At 49.2% G+C, this 12024-nt stretch overlaps 1 long non-coding RNA gene across 1 annotated transcript in view; it reads left to right on the forward strand.

Moving 5' to 3' along the window:
• The first annotated feature begins 5402 nt into the window (after positions 1-5402).
• The window catches only part of LOC104004850 (uncharacterized), a 257894-nt gene continuing 251272 nt past the window's right edge, over positions 5403-12024 (forward strand). The window contains exon 1 of the long non-coding RNA XR_008545649.1: positions 5403-6102. This is a non-coding gene — a long non-coding RNA (uncharacterized LOC104004850). The remainder of the gene's footprint in view (positions 6103-12024) is intronic.

Here is a 12024-nt window from a genome sequence, read left to right on the forward strand (position 1 = left end):
TGACCCTTTGTGGATGGCAGCCTTGCCCCATGTGCCTTGAGACCCTGGGGCTGGGTGCTTTCCCATGCACTTGTTGGCTTCTCCTTCAGTAAGACTCTATGATGTTGGGCCGTGGGCTGCTGTGGAGACTAAGCTTCCATCCACTTTGCAGTGCCTTGAGTGCTGGATCTGTGGTGTGGGAGATAGTGAAGGGAAAGGGCTCTGCTCTGCACCATCCTTCTGGTTGCTCCAGAATCAGCCCACAGAAGCTCCATCAGTATCACCACATGGCTCCCATAGTCACCCCAGGCAACTTTGTGCAACTGCACAGGGCGGAGAAAGTGCGGAGGGCTCTGTGGACGTGAATTCCCGATGAGTGCTAGAGGTGGAGTGCATCATTCTCATCCGCCACTCTTGGCCAGAACTTTGACACATGGCTCCCCTTGAAGACAAGGGGGCTTGAAAATATGGTTGCTGGATGGGCTGCTGTTTTTCAATAGCAACTTTACATTATGAAAGGGGGCATGGATCATTGTTAGACAGCCAACAATCTCTGTAAACCATGGCACTCATCTGATGTCCAGTGTTTTGTCAACTGCCCTTTTATATATTTTGTGCATTCATTGGTTATTTCAGGCAGGAGAGTAAATCCAGTTCCTATTTGCCCACCTTGGCTAAAGTGGAATTCTCTTACTGGTTTATTCTTCATGCCTCTTTAAAAATTTTATTTTAGTGTTTTCCTTAGAGTTTACTATATCTATCTGTCTGTCTGTCTGTCTGTCTATCTATCTATCTATCTATCTATCTATCTATCTATCTATCTATCTAGCTATCTATCTATCTAATCTATCTCTATACCTTTAATTAATCATGGTCTACCCTCCAATTATATAATACCACTCTACTTGTAGTGTAAGATATTTCAACAGTATACTCCTGATTTCTTCTTCCTGTATTTTATGTTACTGCCTTATATTTTATTTTTATATATGTTATAAACTGACAATGCATGGATACTAGGTTTGCTTTGGACAGTCAGTTATCCTTTAGAGCAATTAAAATGAAAAAAATCCTTTATAAATTTACTTTCACTTTTGCCATTTTCAGTTGTCGGCAGATCTAAGTTTGCCATTTTCAGATTAAGTTTGCTTGAAGAACTCCCTTTAATATTTCTTACAGATAAAATCTTGTGGCAATTAATTCTCTCAGTTTTTGTCTCAGAAAAAGCCCTTTATTTTTTTATCCTTTTGATAGATGTTTTTACTTGGTATAGAATTCCAGGTTGACAGTTTTTTCTTTGTGCTCTCAGCACTTTAAAGATTGTAATCTATTGTCTTTTGCTTTGCATAGTTTTTGAACAGAAGTCTATTGTAATTTTTGTTTGTTTGTTTGTTTTTGTATGCTATGTGTCTTTTTTCTCTGGCTTCCTTCAAAAGTTTTCTTTACCTGTACCTTTCAGCAGTTTGAACATGTGCATGTTTTTTTTTTTTTTTTTTTTTTTTTTTGTCTATTTGTTTTGTTGATATTTATCCCACTGGGATTTCTTTGAGCTCAATAGTTGTGTATTTTTGGTATGTTTCACTAATTTTGGGAAAACCTTGGCCATTACTTATTGAAATATTTTTTCTTCCACACTGCCCCCCTTTTTTCCATCTGGGATTCCAGTTATATCTATACTAGATCATTTTCTATCGCCCCATAACTCTCGCATGCTGTTTCCTATTTTGTCACTGTTTTATCTTTGTGTTTCAATCTGGCTGATTGCTATTGACATTCAAGTCACTGGTTCCTTACTGAGATGCCTCAAGACTACTGACGAGCCCATCAGAAACATTCTCTATTTCTGTTCCTGCTTATTGCAGCCTCCCTTCCACTATTTCTAGTATTTATAGTTGACTCTTACATTTTTTAATTTTTTTTGAGACAAGATCTCATTTTGTTGCCCAGACTGCAGTGCAGTGGCATGATCATGGCTCACTGCAGCCTTGACTTCCCAAGGCTCAAGTGATCCTCCCACTTCAGCCTCCTGAGTAACTGGACTTACAGGTGTGTAACACCATGCCTAATTTTTGTATTTTTTGTAGAGATGGGTTCTCACTCTATTGCCAGGCTGGTCCCGAACCCCTGGGCTCAAGCAATCAGCCCAACTTGGCCTCCCAAAATGTTGGGATTACAGGTGTGGGCCACCACACCTGGCCTGATTCTCTCTTAGAGTTTTCATCTCTCTACTGAATTTCCCCATTTCTTTTTGCATATTGCCCACTTTTTACATTAGCACTTTTAACATATTTTTCATAGTTATTTTAAATTTCCATATGATAGTTTCAATGCCAGGGTCATATTTGTATCTGGTTCTATTGTGTACTTTGTCTCTTGATGGCATGCATATGTTTGCCTTGCTTCTTTGCATAGCTCACAGGTTTTAAACACTTTTCACAGAACAGTAGAGTCTGAGGAAATAGAATTTATATCTGAAAACGAACATACAATTTCCTTCCCCATGCCTTTAGTGTGGGGAGTTGAGTTAATCGAGTCAGTAGTGGCTCTTGCTTTGGATTTTGTTGTTGATAGGGTCACCCCCAGGGTGTCTCAGCCTTCTAGGGGTCCCTTTTGTTTAGGGTGGATTTACTGGGAGATTTTTGTCAATGACTGCCACCTTCAGCTTTAGATCTTCCCTGTGCATCTGTACCTCAGAAAGGTACCCCTTTGTCCTCATTCTTCCCCAGCAGTCAACTGCATTTCCTTGTTACCGGGTGCCTCCAGCCTGGTGCTGGGGTGAGGGTGATGGCATTCCTTCCCATGCTGGGTTAGCTTCAGTCTCTGGTAGGCCCTGTGTCCCTGCATCTCGGGGCTGGGGTCTTCAACCTGATCCTACCTTTCTCCAGCAGTACAGGTGTCTCACACTCCGGCCTAAGGTATTCTGGCTCCTCTTTCAGGCGTAGTGGGTCTTCTCCTTGCATTCTGGAGTAGAAAGCTTTAGGTCTTTTTTTCCAGGGGCACTTCCTCTCTTTACCACAATGGCTGCCATTTCTCCTCCTCTGTTACTTGGTGAGCCTGAAAAAAAGAACCTACGAATTTGTGTGAATTCCTTTTTTCTTTTCTTTGCTTCCAGTGGTTCCATACTCTTGCACTAGCTCACATTTGTTGTTTAGTAACTTGTTCAGACTTTCAGCTGAATTCTTCTTGCTAGCTTCTATGCTGCCCACCAAAAGCAAGTGTTTGAGTTTCATCACTCCCCTACAGCTGTTTCCTTAGGATCTGGGTTCGCTGGTTTCACTCTGACTTCGGCTCTCTATTGGATTCAAGTAAAGATATTATTCTATGGATTATATGTCTTTTTTTTGTATTGTGGTAAAGGTAGGCATGATGTTATCTAGCTTTCTACATTTTAAGTGGAAGCCAGAATCTGCATTTTTTTTTTGAGATGGAGTCTCGCTCTGTTGCCCAGGCTGGAGTGCAATGGAGCAGTCTCAGCTCACTGCAACCTTTGCCTCCTGGATTCAAGCAATTCTCCTTTCTCAGCCTCCCAAGTATCTGGGATTATAGGCATGTGCCAACAAGCCTGGCTAATTTTTAATTGTTAGTAGAGATGAGGTTTCACCACGTTGGCCTGTCTGGTCTCGAACTCCTGACCTCCGGTGATCCGCCCTCCTTGACCTCCCAAAGTGCTGGAATTACAGGCATGAGCCACCGCGTCCAGCCTGCCTTTATATTTTTAATTATTAGTGGCTCTTTTAGTTCTCTCAATATTTTCTTTCTGAGCATCCTGTTCTTGCAATATGGGTGCAGTATCTTCTCTCATAGGTGACTATTAATGATAATGTCTCCTTCTTAAGTTTCTTTTTTCCATTATAGTCTCTGCTTCCTACAGGTTGCTTTTGCTCCCGTTGGATTGTTCTGGTCACTGGCTTCCTTGTTAGGAGCACTTCTCTGAGGTCTAGAATTCCTTGACCATCAGCTCATGATTAAGAGTGACAGGTCAGCAATCAGTTTGGCAGTTCTGAAAGCTTGAGCAGAGTTGGTCAACCGTGGGCTTCCCTGCAGAGCCTCTGCAGCTTCTTGGTTCTTTCCTTTTTGGTGACTCAGAGTCCCAAGAGGAGGTCCTTCCAGTCTCCCATATGGAGAAATATGTCTGGCTGCCTGCTGGAAGCTGAGTATCTGGTTCCAGAGTATTTCATTTCAGTTTTAAAGGGACTTTACGAACGTCTTTCTGGAATACTATTCCTCTTTCTTTGTTTATTACTCCTTTCCCAAATCTAGGAAAAGTTGTGCCTATTTAGAATGCCTAAATAGACTTGAACATTTAATTAAACTCTGCAGGGTGGCCTTGTTCCTACTTTCCTATCAACTTCCTAGGAGTGTAAGCATTGGACTTTCAAGCCCAGAGCAAAGGACTTTCATGTGCTTCTCCCTTTCAGCCCTGAGACTGGGTGCAGGCTCACAGATCCTCCATGTTTATGAAGAGAAAAAAGTTATGAAGAGGCTGATTAGCCAAAGCCTCAGCCGTGGGCTCCTGGTGAGTGCTGGGCAGAACCTTGCTTTGCTTCTGTATCTATGTTTGTGCCACTTCGCTCAGGATTTTAGACTTTCTTCCAGAGACCAGAAGCTCATCTGCACCCACAACGAGTGATGGCAAATGGTCAGAGGAAAAAGGGAGCCAGAACTAGGAAGACTTAGGAGGTGGCCCCACGGCAGGGAGGAGGGCGCATTTCTTCTCCTCATCAACAACTGCAAGCCCCTGGGGCTTGGCATCTTGCCAAGCTGTTGCACATCATTTTGTGAATCCTCCCAATGGCCTGCGAGCCAGGAACAATGAATTTTATGAACCCCTCCCCCCTACTTAAAAGTTGGGTACATTGAGACTCAAGAGGAAAGGACTTTCCTAAGGAAGAGTACTTCCATGTGCACAGCAGAGAGCTGATGTCTCAGGGGCTTGAGGCTGCAGCCGTTGGTGGGTGCTAGCCTGAATTAATGAAGTGGGGCTTCACCAACACCTGGGTATGTGCGGAAACTTGGGATGGGCTCGTGTACACTTAACGAAGAGAAATCCTTGGCACCTGGTTTAAGAAGTGGAGAAGCTGAGGTAATGGGTGCATGGCTGGCTGGCCTGGAAGTACAGGGCTCTCAGGTACCTGTGGGCGGTCCCCACCCTTGGCCGTAAACAGGTGGCTTATGGCCTCTGCAGTGCTGTCTGTGAAACTGAGTTCTTCATCATGAAGGTTACAGATGAGCTTGTTCTCCACTCTGCATTAACATAAATTCTGAATTAGTAATGCTGAAATAAATTCTCATTGTGAAATACGTGAGAGGGAGGTGGCTGGGCAGGCAGTTGGGAAAGCAGGGCGACTTTGGACAGGAGCACCCCTTGGCTTCATTCCCTCTGTGACCCCCAGCCTCCTGCCAGCCAGGTTCTAGCTGAGGTTTGCCTGCTTTTCCTAGTGTGGCCCATAAGTATCTCCAGGCACACACAGCAGACTTTCCTTGTTGCCCGTGATTGGCTTCTTCATTTGAGTTTCTTTAAAAAACAAACCTGGGTTGGAGCTCCTTAGCATTCCAGCGGGCTGCCTGGGCTGATGTGCTAGAGGATGCGGGGCCGCTCATGCGCCCGGAGCTTGAGAAATGACCAGACAGGGCCAGGCTCCTGGTGTCGGCTGTCAGCAGCGCCGGCAGGATAATAAATCAACCTGTCTCATGTCAGGGGTCAGCTCGTTTGATGTTTAAAGCATTTGGGCCAATCTAATCAGGCCGAGCATAGCCCATCCGAGCATGAGCCGCTGCCGCCATGACGAGGCTGAGCTTGCTCTGAGCTGATGTTCCCTGACCTGACAGCTTTGGGGCCTTGGGACCAGGCAGGTGCAAAGTACAGAGTCTGGAGTTGAGGGACAGGAGCCTCCTGCTAGCGTGTGTTAGCCGGGAGAAAACCTTGTATTTGGCAATGGCGGGGGCCAGTTACCAGCTGTTTAACGTGAGGGAGACTTGGCTTTCATTTGGTTCATTTGGTAACCCTCTAAGTGCACTGAGGATCAGGGCCGGCTCTGCAATTTGCGGGGCCCCGTGCACAATGAAATTGTGGGGCCCCTTGTTCAAAAAGTGAGAGTGAAGTACCTTTGACGGCGGTGAAAGGTAAGCTTTTTCCTTTCTTCCACGGTCTTGCTCTTCACAAGGCAGGTTTTTATTGGATAATTACTGCAGTTCTAAATAAAAAAACAAAAATTTGAATAATCAGCATAAATTTTACCTTTCGTCTTCATACTGTGCAAAGTTAGTTTTAAATGTAAATATGAGGATTTAACTTGCACAAAGAATCATATAGTGACACAATTTGTATTTCATGGCTTGTCTCCGGTGGGTGCCATGGAGAGATCAATCCGCAGTGAGCCAGGGAGGTTGAAGGAGGGAGGGTCTCCCAGGCACAGAGCCAGTGAGGAGCGCTGTCCAGGCACCGGCGTCCTTGTGAACCCTGACAAGTGCCCAAGGCCCTCTCGACCCCTGTGTCCTGGCAGGGGACAGGCTCTGGGGACCTCTCAACCCCTGTGTCCTGGCAGGGGACAGGCTCTGGGGACCTCTCAACCCCTGTGTCCTGGCAGGGACAGGCTCTGGGGACCTCTCAACCCCTGTGTCCTGGCAGGGGACAGGCTCTGGGGACCTCTCAACCCCTATGTCCTGGTAGGGGACAGGCTCTGGGGACCCCTTAACCCCTGTGTCCTGGCAGGGGCAGGCTCTGGGGACCTCTCGACCCCTGTGTTCTGGCAGGGGACAGGCTCAGGGGAATTTGAGCCAAACATTTCCCCTCCACAGCCCACAGCCCCAACCAGAGCATACAGGTGGCCCTGGGATCTTTACACCTTGGTGGGGAAACAGGCTCAGGACTTGGGTCAGGAGTGACAGTAGGCGTCACCCCACCCAACGCCGCCCGCCCAGGCTGGGATGTGGGCCCTCCATGCTAAGGCCCCCGGGCAGAGGCCCCCCAAAGCTTGGATGACAGCAGGTGGTAGAGCAGGGCAGGGCAGCTAGGTGGGGATGGCTGGGGCTTTGGAGCTGGTGGTCCAGACCTCACCCCAGGGAGGCGTGTGGTGGGACCTCGGGTGGCTGAGCCTCCATTGTCTTGTTGATTTCTCTCGCGGAACACAAGTGCAGAGACAACCTCAATAAACATTTGCGACAATGACAGCAGAACTGTCGGCCTTCTGAGCGGGCGGTGGGGCCTGCGTAGGTTGTCCCCATGCAGCCAGCCCTGCGGAGGTGGCACCTGACGTCCAAGGTCAAAAGCAAGTTATCGTTTGTCATGGGTTCTCAAGCAAGTTGGAGAGAAACAGCTGAGAGTATCCAACACTCAATTGAAAGGCAGCAAGACATTCAGAGCTTGGGAGTAGGGGCCCTCAAGGAGGTGCTGTGTTATTTTTTTTTCTTTTTCTTTGTGGTGATTAGGAGGGGAAAGAATATTATCAGCATTTAGAGACTATTTAAAAAATATGCACCCCAGGAAGGAGGAGGAAGAGCCCCAAGTGTGGGTGTGTGAGGAGAGACGGAAGGAAATGGTTCCAGGAGCCGGTCTGCTGGCTCCAGGACTGAGTGGGAGAAGGTGTGGAGCTGAACGCTGAGCTGTCTCAGAGCCGTGAGAAAGCAGGGGACTGGGACACCTGCCTCTGGCTCCCCTGGAATTCCTCCATCAGCCTATCCATATGACACACACATGCCATTAACTTCTTTGTGCCTCAGTTTCCTTTTTTGGGATATCAAGAAAATGTGAATTTAAGACAGTGACAAAAACAATGCCATCACTGCCCTAACACCATGTGGCTGCCTCTGTCTTGGGGGCAGGGGGTGCGTCCTCCTAGCAGTCGGGGCAGGGGAGGAGTCTGCAGATGGCAGCTTCCTGCCTGCAGAACCTGGAGCGGGAGAGGCCTGCATCTCAGTGTGGGCGATGTGGAAGAAGCGACCTGGGAGACATGGTTGTGGTGTTTCGGTTGGAGAAAGGCATGGTCTAGAAGAAAGGAGTGCAGTAAAGGGGTCTATATTTGAGTCTCCCGGATCTAGAAAGATGATGAGTGAAGGGAAGAGATGAGAGTAATGGGGTTTCCTGTGGAAGGAGCTAGGCAGCCTCCACAGCTCCCAGGGGTGGGACACAGGGGACGGGGAGGGCCTATGGTGAGCAGCATGGACCACCTGCCCCAAAACCTTCTTATCCTCCTTTCTCCACTGCAAAGGCCTGAATGCCTTGTTGCTCTTTTCAAGCGGCCTTGGCCCTGGAGGCCAATTCTGCACAGTTAGATGAAGGGAGAAAATCCCTGTGACCAAGGGGACGATTTTTCCTGAATAAAAATGCAAAGCCTGAAAAGCAGAGTGCGTTGGCACAGTCAGCCTGGTCTCTGGCCTGATGCCTGTAGGAGCCCTGGTCGTGGGGGACCGCACTGCGGAGCCTGCCCTGGAGCAGCCAGCAGGGGAGGGCCGTCTGGTCTATCCGGGCGCCCTGGCAGTCCTCCAGGCCTGAAGGGCCTTCCTTGGACTTCTTGTCTGATGGGGAAAGCCACTGCTTCCTCATTTAAGCTGCAAGCCATCAGGTTTCTCGTTGCTGGTGCCTGGGCTTGCTTGCGGAAGGCGGCGGTGGAATCCCCAGCTCTTCCCACAGCACCAGCCATCCAGGGTGCTAAAAGGGCCGAGTGAGGGGCTGTGATTTGCATGTGGATGAATCAGAGGAGGCCACAGGAGGTGGGTGGTGGAGGTAGGGCCTTCTGCAAAGGCAAGACGTGGAGCTGAGAGGACTTCAAGAAGTCCATGGTTACTGAGAGGGGCCTGGGGCCGGAGGGCAGATGCTAAATTCCCACCTACATCAGATGGAGTCGGGACGTTTAGAATACAGCAAGGAAGGTGGTCCTGGGAGGTGGGGAGGGACTAGAGACCATCGGACTGACAGGGTCTCATGGAGATGGGAAAGGGAGTGAGGATGCATCCCAGGAGGTAACTCACCAGGGATGAGATGGTTTGTGACATGAACATGCGAGAGAAAGAGAAATGAATTCAGTCATGGGCATCAGACACAAAAGGGGCTGGGCGCGGTGGCTCACACCTGTAATCCCAGCACTTTGGGAGGCCGAGGTGGGCGGATCACCTGAGGTCAGGAGTTCAAGACCAGCCCAGCTAACATGATAAAACCCCGTCTTTACTAAAAATATAAAAATTAGCTGGGTGTGGTGGTACATGCCTGTAGTCCCAGCTACTCAGGAGGCTGAGGCACAAGAATCACTTGAACCCGGGAGGCGGAGGTTACAGTAAGCCAAGGTCATGCTACTGCACTCCAGCCTGGGTGACAGAGTGAGATTCTGTTTCAAAAAAAGGGAGGTGGCTCCAGGTGGTGGCACCTGCTCTGGAGCTTGCGAGGGCCAGGTTGGGTGCCATCATCCTGCATGGCTGTGTTGGGTCCAGGTGTTCAGATGCCTGTTCTTGCCACACTCTCCTGGCCATAGCTTTTTGTTTTGTTTTATTTTTTCATAAAAATGTTTCCAAGGTGCTGGTACTTCCATGAGACCTTGGCCCAGTCTTGATGTATCAGAGATTATTCCTCCTGGTGTGTAAATCCCAAAGCCCATGACTGTACAGGCTGTGGGGAAACACTGTCCATCTGCAGGAGGAGTGATGAATGTGCACCCCTGAACCCGTCATCACCTTGAGCATGTACCCCTAAACCCATCATCACCTTGAGCGTGCACCCATTGAACCCGTCATCACCTTGAGCGTGCACCCCCTGAACCCGTCATCACCTTCAGTGTGCACCCCTGAACCCGTCATCACCTTCAGTGTGCACCCCTGAACCCGTCATCACCTTGAGCGTGTATCCCTGAACCCATCATCACCTTGAGCATGCACCCCCCAAACCCGTCATCACCTTCAGCGTGTACCCCTGAACCCACCATCACCTTGAGTGTGCACCCCCTGAACCCGTCATCCCCTTGAGCGTGTACCCCTGAACCCGTCATCACCTTGAGTGTGTACCCCTGAACCTGTCATCACCTGGAGCGTGTACCCCTGAACCCGTCATCACCTGGAGCGTGTACCCCCTGAACCCGTCATCACCTTGAGCGTGTACCCCTGAACCCGTCTTCACCTGGAGCGTGTACCCCTGAACCCGTCATCACCTTGAGCGTGTACCCCCTGAACCCGTCTTCACCTTGAGCGTGTACCCCTGAACCCGTCATCACCTTGAGCGTGTACCCCCTGAACCCGTCGTCACCTTGAGCGTGTACCCCCTGAACCCGTCGTCACCTTGAGCGTGTACCCCCTGAACCTGTCGTCACCTTGAGCGTGTACCCCTGAACCCGTCGTCACCTTGAGGGTGTACCCCCTGAACCCATCATCACCTTGAGTGTGTATCCCCTGAACCCGTCATCGCCTTACAATTTCTGGGACAAGGGAGGAAAGGAACGTGAGAGGTAGGAACCTCTGGGGAACCAGCTCAGCACGGGAGCAGGTTCGAGGCTTTGAAGCCTGGAGTCTTAGGAAGCCAGGCCTGCCTAACTGACCTGCCCGAGTCTGAGTCCTACAGTGATCCCCATGCAGATTCGTTTCCTCAGGGCATGTTCAGAAATGCCCACGAAGGAAAGACTAGTGTCTGTCTGCATGGCCCCATCACAGCCCGGAACCCCGGGGCCTGTGCTAGGTTAGCATGAAAGAAGCGTTTTCCCTTTCCCAGTCCCCAGGTGGGAGTTCCGCGACATTAGCACCTTGTCCTGGTGTGAGTAGGGGTTTACATCTGCTGTGACTTGAGAATCAGCTTCCTGTCCAGGAACTTACTCCTCTCTCTCCTTCACGAGATGCACATTTGGTTCTACTCCTCTGGGAGCAAGTCGAGTGGCAGCAGGAGCAGCTCAGAAAACCTCTCGTGTGGCCAGAGAAGGACCAGTCCTGCGGATGGTGCCCGTCAGGGAGGAGCAGAGCCTTCGCCTCCTCACGCTAGCCCAGGCCTCCCGGAAGCCCTGCCTCTCCGTTGCCTGGAGTTTGGGAGCAGCTAAACTGGTGCAGATGTTTAGTGAGGTAGGATGGGACGGGGCCAGGAAACGGTTTTATTTTTGACCGTCATGGTCTTCAAGCACGACAGTGTCATGAGGAAGAGGAGATGTAATTTATTGAGCGAACTTTTCTGAAAGACCATTTAAGCCAGTTGTGTGGGAGACAACCGTGAGGGGCACACCTTCGTCACTGTGTCGGTGACAGGCGGCCTAACCTCGGCGGTGGTGTCCCCTGGATCAGCAGGCCCTGTTGGCCACACCTGCTGCGGAGTCCTGTGTGCAGAGGCCTTGGATGGGGCCAGGCCTCCACTGCCTCTTTGTGGTACCCTTGAGGCCACCTCATGTCTCAGGGCCTCGGTTTTCTTACTCCTAAACCGACCTGCTTGGGTAAGAATTTCTCAGTTACCTTTGGCTCCTTTGGCTCACAGTTCTCAGTTTAACAGGGCAGGGAACCTATCAGTGAATGGGTGTGAGTTAAATGCTAGCAGTCCAATTGACTCTTAGGCAACACAGATTTGAGTTGGGCAGGTCCATTTGTATGTGGATTTTTTTCCTCCCCTGCTACCCCAGAGACAGCAAGACCAACCCCTCCTCTGCCTCCTCCTCAGCCTACTGAATGAGGATGAAGAGCTTTATGATGATCCACTTCCACTTAATGAATAGTAAATATATTTTCTCTCTTATGATTGTCTTAAAAATATTTTCTTTTTAGCTTTATTGTAAGAATAGTCTTTTATACATAGTGTATATATTTGTATAGCATGCAACATATGTGTTAATTGACTGTTTCTGTTATTTGCAAGGCTTCTGGTGAACAGTAGGCTATGAGTAAAGGTTTGGGGAAGTCAAAAGTTATACATGGATTTTCTTTCCACTCTACATGGGGTCGGTGCCCCTGTGGCTTGCATTGTTTAAGGGTCACTGTAGTATTAAATAGTCTCAAGTCTTTCTGAAGAATGGAAGTACTTCAGAAAGTACTTGGAAAGGACATTTCAAAGTGGAGTTATGAGTCAGGTGGCTGCAGTGCTGGGGTCATGAGGTC

This window comes from Pan troglodytes, chromosome 12 (genome assembly GCF_028858775.2).
Source record: "Pan troglodytes isolate AG18354 chromosome 12, NHGRI_mPanTro3-v2.0_pri, whole genome shotgun sequence".
NCBI lineage: Eukaryota > Metazoa > Chordata > Mammalia > Primates > Hominidae > Pan > Pan troglodytes.